This window comes from Pantherophis guttatus, chromosome 7, assembly GCF_059756535.1.
Source record: "Pantherophis guttatus breed Tessera chromosome 7, ASM5975653v1, whole genome shotgun sequence".
NCBI classification, from domain to species: Eukaryota; Metazoa; Chordata; class Lepidosauria; order Squamata; family Colubridae; genus Pantherophis; species Pantherophis guttatus.
Genome location: NC_142069.1, coordinates 28,332,741 through 28,345,577, shown reverse-complemented (window position 1 = coordinate 28,345,577; position 12,837 = coordinate 28,332,741). Strand labels below are relative to the sequence as shown.

The 12,837-nt window shown below is 40.1% G+C and overlaps 1 long non-coding RNA gene across 1 annotated transcript; it reads right to left on the bottom strand.

Moving 5' to 3' along the window:
* Window positions 1-273: 273 nt before the first annotated feature.
* LOC117655499 (uncharacterized) lies at window positions 274-3,361 on the bottom strand. Its single transcript, XR_004588689.3, has 3 exons — window positions 3,287-3,361; window positions 2,476-2,612; window positions 274-335 (listed from the first exon to the last, which is right to left on the bottom strand). It is a non-coding gene; the product is annotated as an uncharacterized LOC117655499 (long non-coding RNA).
* Between the last annotated feature and the right edge of the window lie 9,476 nt (window positions 3,362-12,837).

Sequence of the window (12,837 nt, the reverse complement as noted above, 5' to 3'; positions counted from 1 at the left end):
CATTACACCTCCATCTCTCCACACTCCTTCCGTAAGACCTTTTGTTTCAAATCTCAGCCTGTCTCCTCCTTCTTGACAGTCAGCAGGAGCCCCCCTTTCCTATGAGAAAGTTGAGAACTTGTGCTATCACCCTCATGCTCACCTTCCAGTTTATTAGCTAAAAAAATGTAATGTGTCTGGCTGGATACATAAGTGACTGAATGCTAGAGAGCCATGGGAAACACCAGACTGTCTCACACATACACACACACGCACACACACACACACACACACCTGTTATTTCTCCAAAACTCTCCTCTCCAAAGCAAATTGTCTTTCTGCAAATTGAACAAGAACTGGTAGGAAAAAAAATAACAGGAAGCATTAATTGTCATCATGCCTAAGTCAAAGCTCTCTATCAAATATTATGTATAATATTCAACATTTCCACAGTAAGACATCATTAGGGTGGGCATAGTACGATTATAACATTCTGAAATACAGAAATATCACAACTTCTTTTCTGTAATGGTCTCCAGTATGGATCACATGAGCATCCCTTTTATTTGCAGATTTAGTAATGAAAAAAACCTCAGAAAACATACGGATTAAAGCAGCCGGTTGGATTCTCTGTCTGACACTGATAAATCGCAGTGTGTTCTCTGTATTAATAGCACTGCAGTTTTCTGCTGCATCTCCCACCAATCAATATCAGGGCTCAGATTAAAATTCCACAATTGATTCAGCCCCTTGTAAACAGGATCTCTGTCCCTCCCGTCTCTCATCTCCCTTCTCTTCATCATTTATTCATCTTTTATCTTCCCGTTCGGTCTCTTCTCTCCTTAACTTTTGATCTGTTTCAACTGTGTGTGTGCTCAAAATTTACCCTCAGCTGCTGCATTTAAATAATTCCAGTTTACAGTGAGTTAAGAGTTATGAAGTACACTGGAGTTTTTCACCTGGGAGGCTCCTTATGCTCTGAACCGTATGACACAAACCCAGGGGTGAAATGCTCCCGGTTCGGACCGGATCACCCGATCTGGTAGCGATGGCGGCGGGTGGTTCGGAGAACCGGTAGCAAAAATCCCTGCGCGCCCCCCCCCCCCACCATGCCCAGTTGAGCCGCACAATCATCAGAGGCTTTTTTTTTTTTTACTTTTAAAAGCATTTTTTCTACAACCTCTTCCGACGAAAAAATGCTTTTAAAAGTAAAAAAGCCTCTGATGATCGTGCTGCTCAGCTGGGATTGTCAGAGGCTTTTCAAAGCATTTTTTTCTGCAAGCTCTTGGCCGAAGAGGTGGTAAAAAAAATGCTTTGAAAAGTCTCTGACGATCCCAGCTAAGTTGCCTGATCGGCAGAGAGACATTTTTTAAAAAGCCTCTCTGATGATCCCAGCTGAGTTGCCTGATTGGCAGAGGCTTTTCAAAGCATTAGAAAAAATGCTTTGAAAAGTTAAAAAAAAAAAAAGTTGGCCACGCCCACCCCAATCACATTTCCCACCACCACCACCAAGCCATGCCCACAGAACCGGTAGTAACAAATTTTACATTTCACCCCTGCACAAACCCAATGATGGGTTGCTCCTGGTTCAGTCCGGTTCTTTAGATCTGGTAGTAAAAGTGGAGGGAGGCTCCGCCCACCCGCCCAGATGTCATAATTGATGATCTGCGGATGTGCAGAAGCGCACATGCTCCCGTTGCGAACCGGTAGTAAAGGTAAGTAGAACCCACCCTTGCACAAACCCTATTGTTGTATTGCTTGTGCAGGTATTTAGAGAACCAAGCGAGCATCACCCCCCATTTCCTTAATTCAGGACTTTCTCTGTTATTTACAGTATTTAAACAAGTCAAGCATGGAATTAAATCTTAGGTGTTGAATTTATCACCCTGATATCCACCACTTTGAAAAAAAGTTTCTAGGCTTTGGTTATGAAAATTGGCTTGAAAATATGACAACGTCACATGACATGAACACTCAGAAGACAATTTGCTTCTATCTATGAATGTAGAGGTACATTCATCCAAGGACATGCATGAGATACCCTTCTCATATATTTCTTCTATTTTATTGGTGGGTTTGTTCGCTATTTTTACCTCTCTCCCTATAGTATTCAATCTAAATACCTCTTCCTCATGTTCTGTAGACTTCTTTGCAACAACAGTCCCTCTTTGAGGGAGGTGGGTGATTAAGAAATAGGAAATATAAATTAATAAATAAAGAAAACTTTTTTTTTCAGTATTCAAAAACTATATCCTTTATCCTACCAGCAGAATCACAAGAAGGGTCAGCCAAGGCTGCAGTTCTCTATGCAACTGCAATTTTGATTCACCAGAGTTAACAATCCTATTGTTATTTTCTGAGTCATTGACAAAGAACTCTTGATCTTATTACAGTACGTGCTTTTGAATTTCCAGCTCCGTTAATATCTTACTTAATTCCTAAATATAATAATTTCAAAGCTGAAGTAAATTGACATCCGTTATAAGCCAAACTCACATAATATAGACAGCTTCCAGTTTGTGCATGGTTCTCTTCGTTCAAGTTTAGACTTCTACTCTTCAAATATTTTTTGGTTTGCCTCCTCATCTTGATATACTTCTATCTATGGCTCATAAGATAGTCTTCTCAGGTAACTAAAGAATGAATAACAATTGTTTTCTTGAAGTCGGCTTTGTTTGTTTCTTCTCCACCCACTACAATATATGATAATAACATACTTGATCCCTGTAGTGGAAAACCTGATCTTAGCTCTTTCACTGATATGAGAGAGGGTGCCCAAAAAGGGATAGCTGGTGTGATGGATTACAGTGAAATGGCAGTTTCCCAGGAAGGAGGGAGCCCGGTCCAGAAAGGAAGGAAACGAGAGATAGACAGTTTAGAGCTAGATAGGAGACAAAGGAAGAGAGTAAAGGCAGTCACTCCCTAGAATCTCCCAGGGTATATCCAGTGGTGGGTTTCAAAATTTTTTACTACCGGTTCTGTGGGCGTGGCTTGGTGGACGTGGCTTGGTGGGCGTGGCATGGCATGGCATGATTGGCATGGCTTGGTGGGCGTGGCAAGGGAAGGCTACTGTAAAATCTCCATTCTCACCCTACTCCAGGGGAAGGATACTGTAAAATCTCCATTCCCTCCCCAATCCAGGGGAAGGTTACTGCAAAATCCCCATTTCCTCCCAATCAGCTGGAATTTGGGAGGCAGAGAATAGATGGGGGTGGCACCAGTCAGAATTTTTTCTACTGGTTCTCCGAACTACTCAAAATTTCCGCTACCGGTTCTCCAGAACTGGTCAGAACCTGCTGAAACCCACCTCTGGGTATATCCATAAGGTGACAGTACAGTAGTAAGTGTTTTGTCTGGCAAGATTCTGTCTATTGGGTATAAGCAAATAAAGAACTGGACTTTGGCTGAATTGTTCTACATGTATAGTCTTGCCTCTAATTTAAATTGCCAGCATATTATATTCCTTGACTGAGCAATAGTGGACTCCTTCTATCAGTATAGTCATCTTCTTCCACCAACTGCACAGCTTTGGGAGGAAGATCCATGGAGCAGTGAAGGAGAAAGGGGACATTTGCCTAGTCAGCCAGATTTGCCAATCAACCCAATGGGATGATAGATGTCACAGCCAGATTACTTCACCTTCTATATCACAAGTGTCAAATTCGATCGCATCACATGACGTATTGTGAGGTATTGTGACATACCACGATCTTTTTTGCCTTTGCAGAGCCAGGGTGGGCATGGCCTGTGTGTGGCACACCCAGCCCGCAGGCCACCAGTTTGACAGACCTATTCTATATTATGTTTCTTTTCCCATCTGACTTCATTATATTAATTTTGGTTGCAGTTATATCCATATATTTATGAAAAATAAGCAGGTTTACCAATATATCCCAGGAATGCAAGAGGAAAGGTTAAGTTCCAAGCCTACATATTACCTGAACTATTTCAAGAATGGCGTGAAATCCCTTTCTCATCTTTACATGTTTTCTTCTTATGATTTAGAATACAGGAAGCCCTCTCCATTCATGCAAACAAAAATCAAAGCACAATATCCCCTATTTTCTCTTTGATCTGCACATTGGTAAGCTACTACTGGAGATCAGTAGAAGTACTGATTAATAATTGCAAGCATTCGTTCTCCCATTTTTCTTTAGCCTTAGGTATCAATTTGATAACCTGATTCAGTTCTACAGCTACTATATACCAGTAGATTCACATCAGCAGAAGTGTTCATTCCGTTATTATAATAGGAAATTATATACACCCTGCATCTTCAGTTTAAGTACTGAAGTAGCTAGAGCTATTACTAAGACTTGAGTGTTCAATGTACAGCATCTGGTACCTATAGCCATTTATTCTGTAAAGTTGTTTGGGGATGACATATCACTCAAAAGCACCACAGTAAAATGGAGCATACAGAATATGACAGAGGGATCTGTTCAGTAAATTCTACCTAACCAAAAAGTTATGTTGTAATGGAAGAGAACATTCTTACTCAATCAAAAACCTTTCAGATGTTTTGAACCTCAGTGGCAGAGTTTTAATGCAGAAAGTTCCAGGTTCAATAACTACATTTCTACTTTATTTTAAAGTCAGAGGGGATATGTCTTCCAAAAACACTTGATAAAGAACCTGGAAAATCTACAGGGATGAAAATAGCTGCTCTAAGTATCCAGTCTCGGGCCATGTACCTGCAAGAACAAAGAAAAAATGGTTGCAAACTTTACTGAGAAGTTTGTGAAGCAAATGAACAAGCAGCAAAGAAAAAGTGAGTGGAAATTGTGCACACACACATACACACTCACACACTACAGAAAACAAGTTCCCCGAAAGTCCAGCAAGCTTGCCTTGAGAACGTTCCTTTGGCAAAACAGCAGGCATGAGTGGTAAAGCGAAGTCCAAAAATCCAAATATTATGGAAGAGTCATTAAGTGCAAGTCCAGAGCCAAAGTTACAAAGTTTTAAGTTGGGAGTCAACGCACCTGAAGTCTGGGTAAATGAAGGCTTATTGCCTAGAGAGAGGTTTGAACTCGCCACTCTTCTTAAATAGAAGCAACTCGGGTGTTGCTGATTTGGAAGGAAAGTCTCCTTTCTAGTGAAGATCATTGCAAAGCACTGCTGTCCTCTCTATATGACAGACCCTTACACTGGGAGGAGGTGGCAGCTCAGATTTCTCATTTTCAGAGCCTGGGGGCAGCTGTGTCTTCTGGTCACCAGCCAACATAGCATCTTCTGCCTGCAACTCCTTAAAATTGTGGTTTGTCCAGCATCTCTGGAACTGGCTGTTCTCCTCCTTAGAGTCCAAGCACACTATGATATTTAGTTGATAAATTATCTAGCACTATATAGAATATTTCTCTTGTTCCATGTATGTTAATTATTTGAGCAACTGTTATCTGCTAGCATGCATAAACAAAAATAGTCAGATTGCTTAGAGCGCACACGATTGTCTTTTTCCCTTCCCACTCAGCATCATGTGCAAGAATTATGCAAAAATAATTGTGCATGTAAGCATAACTATGATTTCTCATATTTAAGGAGTACTTTAGTCCTAAAGAAGCATCATTATTTTATTTATTTCACAGAATGGAGATGCTACTCCAGGCATAGACTTTCAATAGTTTGTGGTTTTTTTCCCTCCTTTTCCGTTCAGTCATGTCTGATTCTTGGAGACTGCCTGGACAAATCCCTACAGTTTTCTTGGCAAGGTTTTTCAGAAGTGATTTGCCATTGCCTCCTTCCTAGGACTGAGAGAAAGTGACTGGTCCAAGGACATTCAGCTGGCTTTGTGCCTAAGGCAGGAGTAGAACTCAATTGCCCAGTTTCTAGCCTGATGCCTTAAGCCAGGGGTCCCCAAACTTGGCAGCTTTAAGACTTGTGGACTTCAACTTCCAGAATTCTCCAGCCAAAATTAATTCTGGGAATTGAAGTCCACAAGTCTTAAAGCTGCCAAGTTTGAAGACCTCTGCCTTAAGCACTACGTCAAACTGGGTCTCTTTACAACCATAAAAACAAACAAATAATTAAAACATATTTTTCATAATAAATTATATACAATAAAAATGTATAATTCCCAAATAAAACCATAAACAAGAGCGCACAAAGTTGAATACCAGTTACCAAGTCTTGGAATTTATAATCCAGAAGTTCAGCAGAAGATAATTGTCTCTATCTCTGAAAGGCAGCAGACAGAGGTTCAGTCTGATCTCAGAAGAAAGGCTGTTCCATAAGAGTGGTGAAGCCACTAAAAAGTCCTGCTTCACAGTCCCCAACCCATATAACATCTCAGGTAGACAAAATCAGAAGTGGACAGTGTCAGACTGAACACACAGGATGCGTAGATTCTACTTACTGTAGACCTGAAGATAACAAGGACCTGAGCCATAAAAGTCTTATCAGCACTTTGAAATGTATTCAGAAACCTATTTAGTCTGCAGTTATAGATGTTATTCTGCTGAAATGACTGCCACAAGTCAGCAAGTGAACAGATACATTTTGAATTAACTACAATTCCTAAACAGCCTTCAAAGATAGCTCCAAATAAAGTTCATTGAAGTCATCCAAATACAAAGTGACGAGGACACAATGACAGTCAACACCACACTCCAAAAAGGACAAAGCTAGACAAAAGTTCAAGATACAAGGGTAGTGGAATAAATGTGAGGAAGAAAATATATCTCTGCATGAGATTTTTTTTTAGGAATAAAGCCTCTGGGTTAGATGTGAAAAATAGACTGATTTGGTTTTCTAATAATAAAAGAAATCTACTATGTACAGTACAAGTAGGCCTCAACTTACAACCATTCATTTAGTGACTATTTGAATTACAACAGCACTGAAAAAAAATATTTATGATGGTCCTTACACCTAACAACCATCATCACATCTCCAGGATCACATGATCAAAATCTGAGTGCTTGGCAACTGGCATGTGTTTATGACAGTTGTAGTGTCCCAGGATCATGTGATCACCATTTGGTGACCTTCCCAGCTGACTTCCAACAAAGTCAGTGGGGGAAGCTGGATTCATTTAATGACCACATGATTCTCTTAACAACTGCAATGATTCATTTAACAATTTGGCAAAAAAAGGTTGTAAAATCAGTCAAAATTCATTTAATAACTGCCTTGCCTAGCAACAGAAATTCTGGTTCCAATTGTGGTCATAAATCAAAGTCTGCCTGTGTACTTTTTAAAAAATTATCTATTCCTAGTGCCAGGTCCGGTCAGTTAAATATATTTTAGGAGTAATTCTGAATGTCAGTTGCTGTTCCTTTTATCAAATCAAGATGGGATCTGTTGTTACTCAATCAACTACCACTACTGTGCTGTTTCCCCATTGGTGCCCCAAGCCAACTGGAAAAGCCACATCTATAGACCCTTACAAATGGATAGGAGGGTTGGGGCCAACCTGACATCAGGGGACAAGTTGTTCCAGAAAGCCGGAACCCTCAGTGAGAAAAAATCCTTTGCATATTACAAGAAATTCCTTACATGACTCTTCTATCTTATCTCAGAAACACCATTTGTGTTCTTTGTAACAAATATAACAACTTTTTGTGTAGGACTATTAAGATATTGAAATCCCCAGGGCACCATATAAAACAGTATATTTATGTGACTGTACTAAAATCACAAAATGACGGGAAAATCATCTAGATTGGGATCAATCATGAACAAATTCTCTGGCAGCTGTCACAATAATGTCTAAATCCTGCTGTGATGTTGACTCAGGCAGTGCCTTTAAAGTCAAGTAAGTTAAATAAACAGCCACGAGTGTAGCCTTCAAGCAAAGTCCAAAAACAAAAACTCATTTCAGAAATCTGAGTGCGTCTGCTCGACGAGAAAAAGCTTTGTATGCTATGAAGATGATGAGTCTCTCAAGTTAATTTTATCTAAAGCTGAATTTCAAAGTCCAACTCCAGGATCTTTTAACATCGGGGTCTTAAAATGGCTTCCAAGAGCAACAAATAATTTGGGGAGCTACAAGAAAACACCATCCTCTGAAATAGATTGAACTGAGTGGAGTAAACTGTTCAAAGCCCCAGTAAATATTGCACAGATTTGAAACCTATTCTCCATACATCTAGACCAGTGGTTCCCAATGTGGGGCCCATGCCCCAAAGGGGGGCAATTTAATGTTTAATGGGGGGGCAACTTGAACTTTGTTTAAACCAAGTTAATGGCCTTTTAAACTTCCTCCGTGTGAGTAGAGTTCCCTTTTTGAGTAAAGTAAGAATTATATGTCACGGGGGGGGGGGACCCCGGGGGGGGGGCATCAGGATTTTAGAGATGCTTAGGTGGGGCATGGCCATAAAAAGGTCGGGAACCACTGATCTAGACAGAATCGGTACAGTATATATATTCCATTCTGCTAGATTTGAATCTAAGTCCCCCCACTGATTATCCAAACTATTACACCATCTCAGTGTGCTGCTTTGTGATATGACATATTAGGTTTGTATGAGATGATTTTGATTCACCTCAAGGAAGTGCTTTTGATCATCTCACAGTCTCTTCGCTCACTTGCAAAAGGCAGGAGAGGCTTTCTGCCTGCAGAGGAAGCTGCAAAGGAGACCTCTGCCCCTGGCGATGCAAAGTGAAAAATGCCGTGGCTTTTTGCTTTAGAAGGGAGGCTGCTGCTCTTTGGCTTCACAAGGCGTATTCAAGAGGAATTTTGTTTGAACCTCTTTTTTTTTTTTTTTTTTGAAGCAAAGGTCTTTGTATAAAAATCTCAACAGCCTTCTTACACATAGTAAGGTATGTGGTTTGTGTTTGGGCACTTCACTAGATATAGCCTAACCTTGTTCATCCAGAAATAACTTCAGCTGGGTTCTGTAAGACTTAAGACTTCAGGAACTGTTTTTGCTGAAATGTTTGTAAACAGAACCTAAGAAATTGATGAAATAAAACCAACACATTTCCTACACCAAAAGCCTAATTAAACCTGAGAAGTCTCATATGAACATATAAACAAATAACAAGGCATTATTTAAATGACAGAACCATTAGGGATTTGGAGGAATGTGGCACTCTGCATTTTCTTCCCAGGTGGAAATGTAACTTTGATTTCTTCTGCCACACCTTTTCAGCTAGAGGCATTGTGTTGAATTAGTTCATTGTTGAAACCAAGAGAGAGTGAAAGCATCCCTACTATGAACCAAGCCACAAATCTTTACACACAAGTGCACATATATGCAGCTGAGTTGGAGTGAAGTTCTTGATAGTGGAATGGGGTCAAAGAGCAAGCAAGTGAAGACTGAGATTCAAATGTTTGAGAGTCATTTCTGGTCAGAACTGCTTTCAACAAAGGAGAATGAGTTAAAGGTCCAGAAAATGGAGTCACTTGTTTCAATAATCCCAGTACCAATCAGTAGGAACTGGCAGGGCCAAGCCATCTGAGAAGCTATAAATAAAATATAGGAATGAGCTCTCCAGGGATCTGTCAATTATATTACCTTGCCTCCTCCTATTAATTTCATCAAGATGCTGAGCTGTAATCTTCATTTCTTAGGAAGCAGTGCCCTCCAGTGGGAGGAGTTCCACATTGTACTTTGAGACTGTGTATCTCGCGGTCTCCCGGCACACATATAAGGAAGAAGAGAGGGCATAAGCTTTGATCTTCAAACTCTCTCCTATTGCCAAATCCCTTTGTTTCAATGGGGTTGATGCCACAGAAGTACATTTGAGCTCTGACTCATAGTTTCTGATTTATGCTTTTGCAGTTGCAATCTAGCATAGAAGGCTCCAGAACCTTTCCCCACTTGTCTTTAACTGCAGCACAAACATGCCCCAATAACCTTTTTTTAATGTGTCTTGATGACATTGCCTTTATCTGATTGCCAGCCTTAAGATATCCTTAGCTGTACTAGTATTAGCATTTCCCTTTATACTGACAGTCAATGGAAGTAAGTACACATTTTAAATTTCCCTTATCATTCTGTTGGTAGACTAGTCATCAACATCTCTGCATCTATTTCCCTATTTAGTCTTGTTCAATATAGTCAGCTGATGTCAAGTTGTTTCTTAATCATGTTATCTCCTGGTCAGATTCTGCAGAGTCTTTGGTGCATCTTTAGCTCCATTTAAATAACAGAATAACAGAATAATAGGATAACAGAGTTGGAAGGGACCTTGGAGATTTTCTAGTCCAACTTCCTGCTCAGGCAGGAAACCCTACACCACTTCAGACAAATCATTGTCCAATCTCTTCTTAAAAACCTCCAATTGTTGGAACACCCACAACTTCTGGAGGCAAGTCATTCCACTGATTAATTGTTCTAACTGCCAGGAAATTTCTCCTTAGTTCTAGATTACTTCTCTCCTTGATTACTTTCCATCCATTGCTTCTTGTCCTACCTTCAGATGCTTTGGAGAATGAATTGACTTCCTCTTCTTTGTAGCAGCCCCTTAGATATTGGAACACTGCTATCCTAGTCCTTCTTTTCATTAAACTAGACATACCAATTCCTGCAACCGTCCTTCATATGTTTTAGTTTCCAATCCCGTAATCATCTTTGTTGCTCTTCTCTGTACTCTTTCTACTCTTTCTCTATTCTCTTTTTTCAACTTCTTTTTTATATCATGGTGGCCAAAACTGGATGCAATATTCCAAGTGTGATCTTACCAAAGCATTATAAAATGGTATTAAAATTTCACATGACCTTGATTCTATCCCTCTGTTAATGCAGCCTAGGACTGCATTGGATTTTTTGGCAGCTGCATCACACTGCTGGCTGATAGATAAGTGATTGTCCACTGGGATTTCAAGATCCCTCTCTCAGTTACTATTATTGAGCCGGGTGCCACCTATACTATACCTGTGTATTTGGTTTTTCTTGCCTAAATGTAGAACCTTACTTTTTTCACCATTGAATCTCATTTTGTTAGAAAGGGCCCTGTGTTCAAATCTGTCAAGATCCTTGTATATCTTAAGCCTATCTTCCGGAGTATTTGTTATTCTTGCCAGCTTGGTGTCATCTCCAGATTTGATGAGTTCTCCATCTATCCCCTCATCTGAATCATTGATGAAGATACTGAAGAATACTGGGGCTAAGACAGAACCTGGGAGTACCCCACTGTATAATTCCCTTCATGTAGATGCAGTTCCATTAATGACTACACGTTGAGTGTGGTTGGTCAGCCAGTTAGGAATCCCATCTGATGGTGAGTGGACAGTGGTATCTCTGCTCTCTAATATTATTTAACTTTCCTCTCTTCTCCTACAATTTTCATTTGGAAGCAACACACGCAAAACTGTGGAAACCAATTATTACATACAGTTCAACCCTCATATTCACAAAGGAAGAGAACAAGTTGTGAGATACCAACCAGTAATCTACCATAGATCATCTTAAGGCCCCTCCCAAAGTACATTCAGATCTAGACATATCTTTCTATCAGAATGGATCCCCTTGCATTCTGTTTTGGGCATAGAAAAAGTCTGATCCTTTCAAACCAACCTCTGTCCTATATCTGCTAGATTTCCAAGCTGATTCCCAGGTCAAGAGGCTTTAAGAAATCAATCTAAATAGCACCTGGTTGGCAGTAGGGAGAAGCCTATACAGTGAAGTGGAAGATAACAAGCCAACTAATTCTTTGCTGCTTCAGGATACAACTCTCTGTCTGATGTCAACTGTTGCCAGTCTAGCTATCTGTCAAAATTTGTCTCTACCTTAGCCATCACTTTTACTGTTACCCAACCTAACCTAAATTAATGAGAGTAATTAATGAGAGTAAAAGAAAGCCAAGAGAATCCACCAATCCCTGTCCTTAATACACTTGTAAGTGTAAATAAGGAGAGTACCATTTGCTTGTATCATGCCTGTGTGGTAGGATAAAATTTATCAGTATGGGCAGCAAATTTTATATTAGTATTGTTTCCTGCAAGCTCAAGGACTGAGGGATAGCATTTTTATTTGGTTTTGAGGAAAAAGTTATAGTTTAATCTGGTTTTTCAGCACCATCATAACTTTGATCACTGAACAAGTGGTTGTGAGAAGCATCTGTACTTAAAGAGTTCAAGCAAGTATAGGTGAGCCTTGATAACAGAGGAAATCTCTCCGAATATTTTTCTCCATGTTGTTTACTTAACTTTTTGGCACTCTTAAGATGGTAGTGTAAGAAGAGAGAAATTGTAGTTCTTAATATTTCTTAGAATGATATTATTTAGAAATCTACAATTCCATGTTCACAGGACATGCTGTGAAAAAGAAATTAGGTGATTTCCCTTAATCAGTTCATACTTTCTACTATAAATAGTATTGTTTTTATAAACATTTGAAAGGCAATTAAGGTGACTGTTGAACCTATTTAATTAGGTGTGAATCACAGTTGCAAATAAAGCAGTAATATTTTGTGGCTAGAAGAAATCTAGAAGGTATGGGTAAAGGACTTGTCAGATTGGTTGAGAATTCTGGCTGATATAAGTGATGCTATTGCTTTGAAAAAAAAGAAGGGGAGATTAGTGAAATGTGGCAATTGCAGGGGTGAAATTCGACCAGATTGGACCAGCTTGGGCGAACCGGTAGGGACAATTTGAATCAGTTCGCCAAACTGATAAAAATCACCCCTGGTTGGCCCCTCCCACGATCACCCAGTCACCGCTTACCTCTTCCGGCCACTCGACTCGCCCACCCACCCCTCCCTCCCTCCCGGGGACTACCTTAAAGGGACAGCCCTTTGTGAACGGAGGGAGAAAAGTTCAGATTCTCTCTGCTGCATTTAATGTTGAATTCTGTGGCAGAGAGAATCCAAACTATTATTCCTCCATTCACAACAGAGCTGCTGCAGCCTGTCCCTTTAAGGTAGTCCCCGGGAAGGAGGGGGCTGGGGGAGACCATAAAGAGAGCAGCA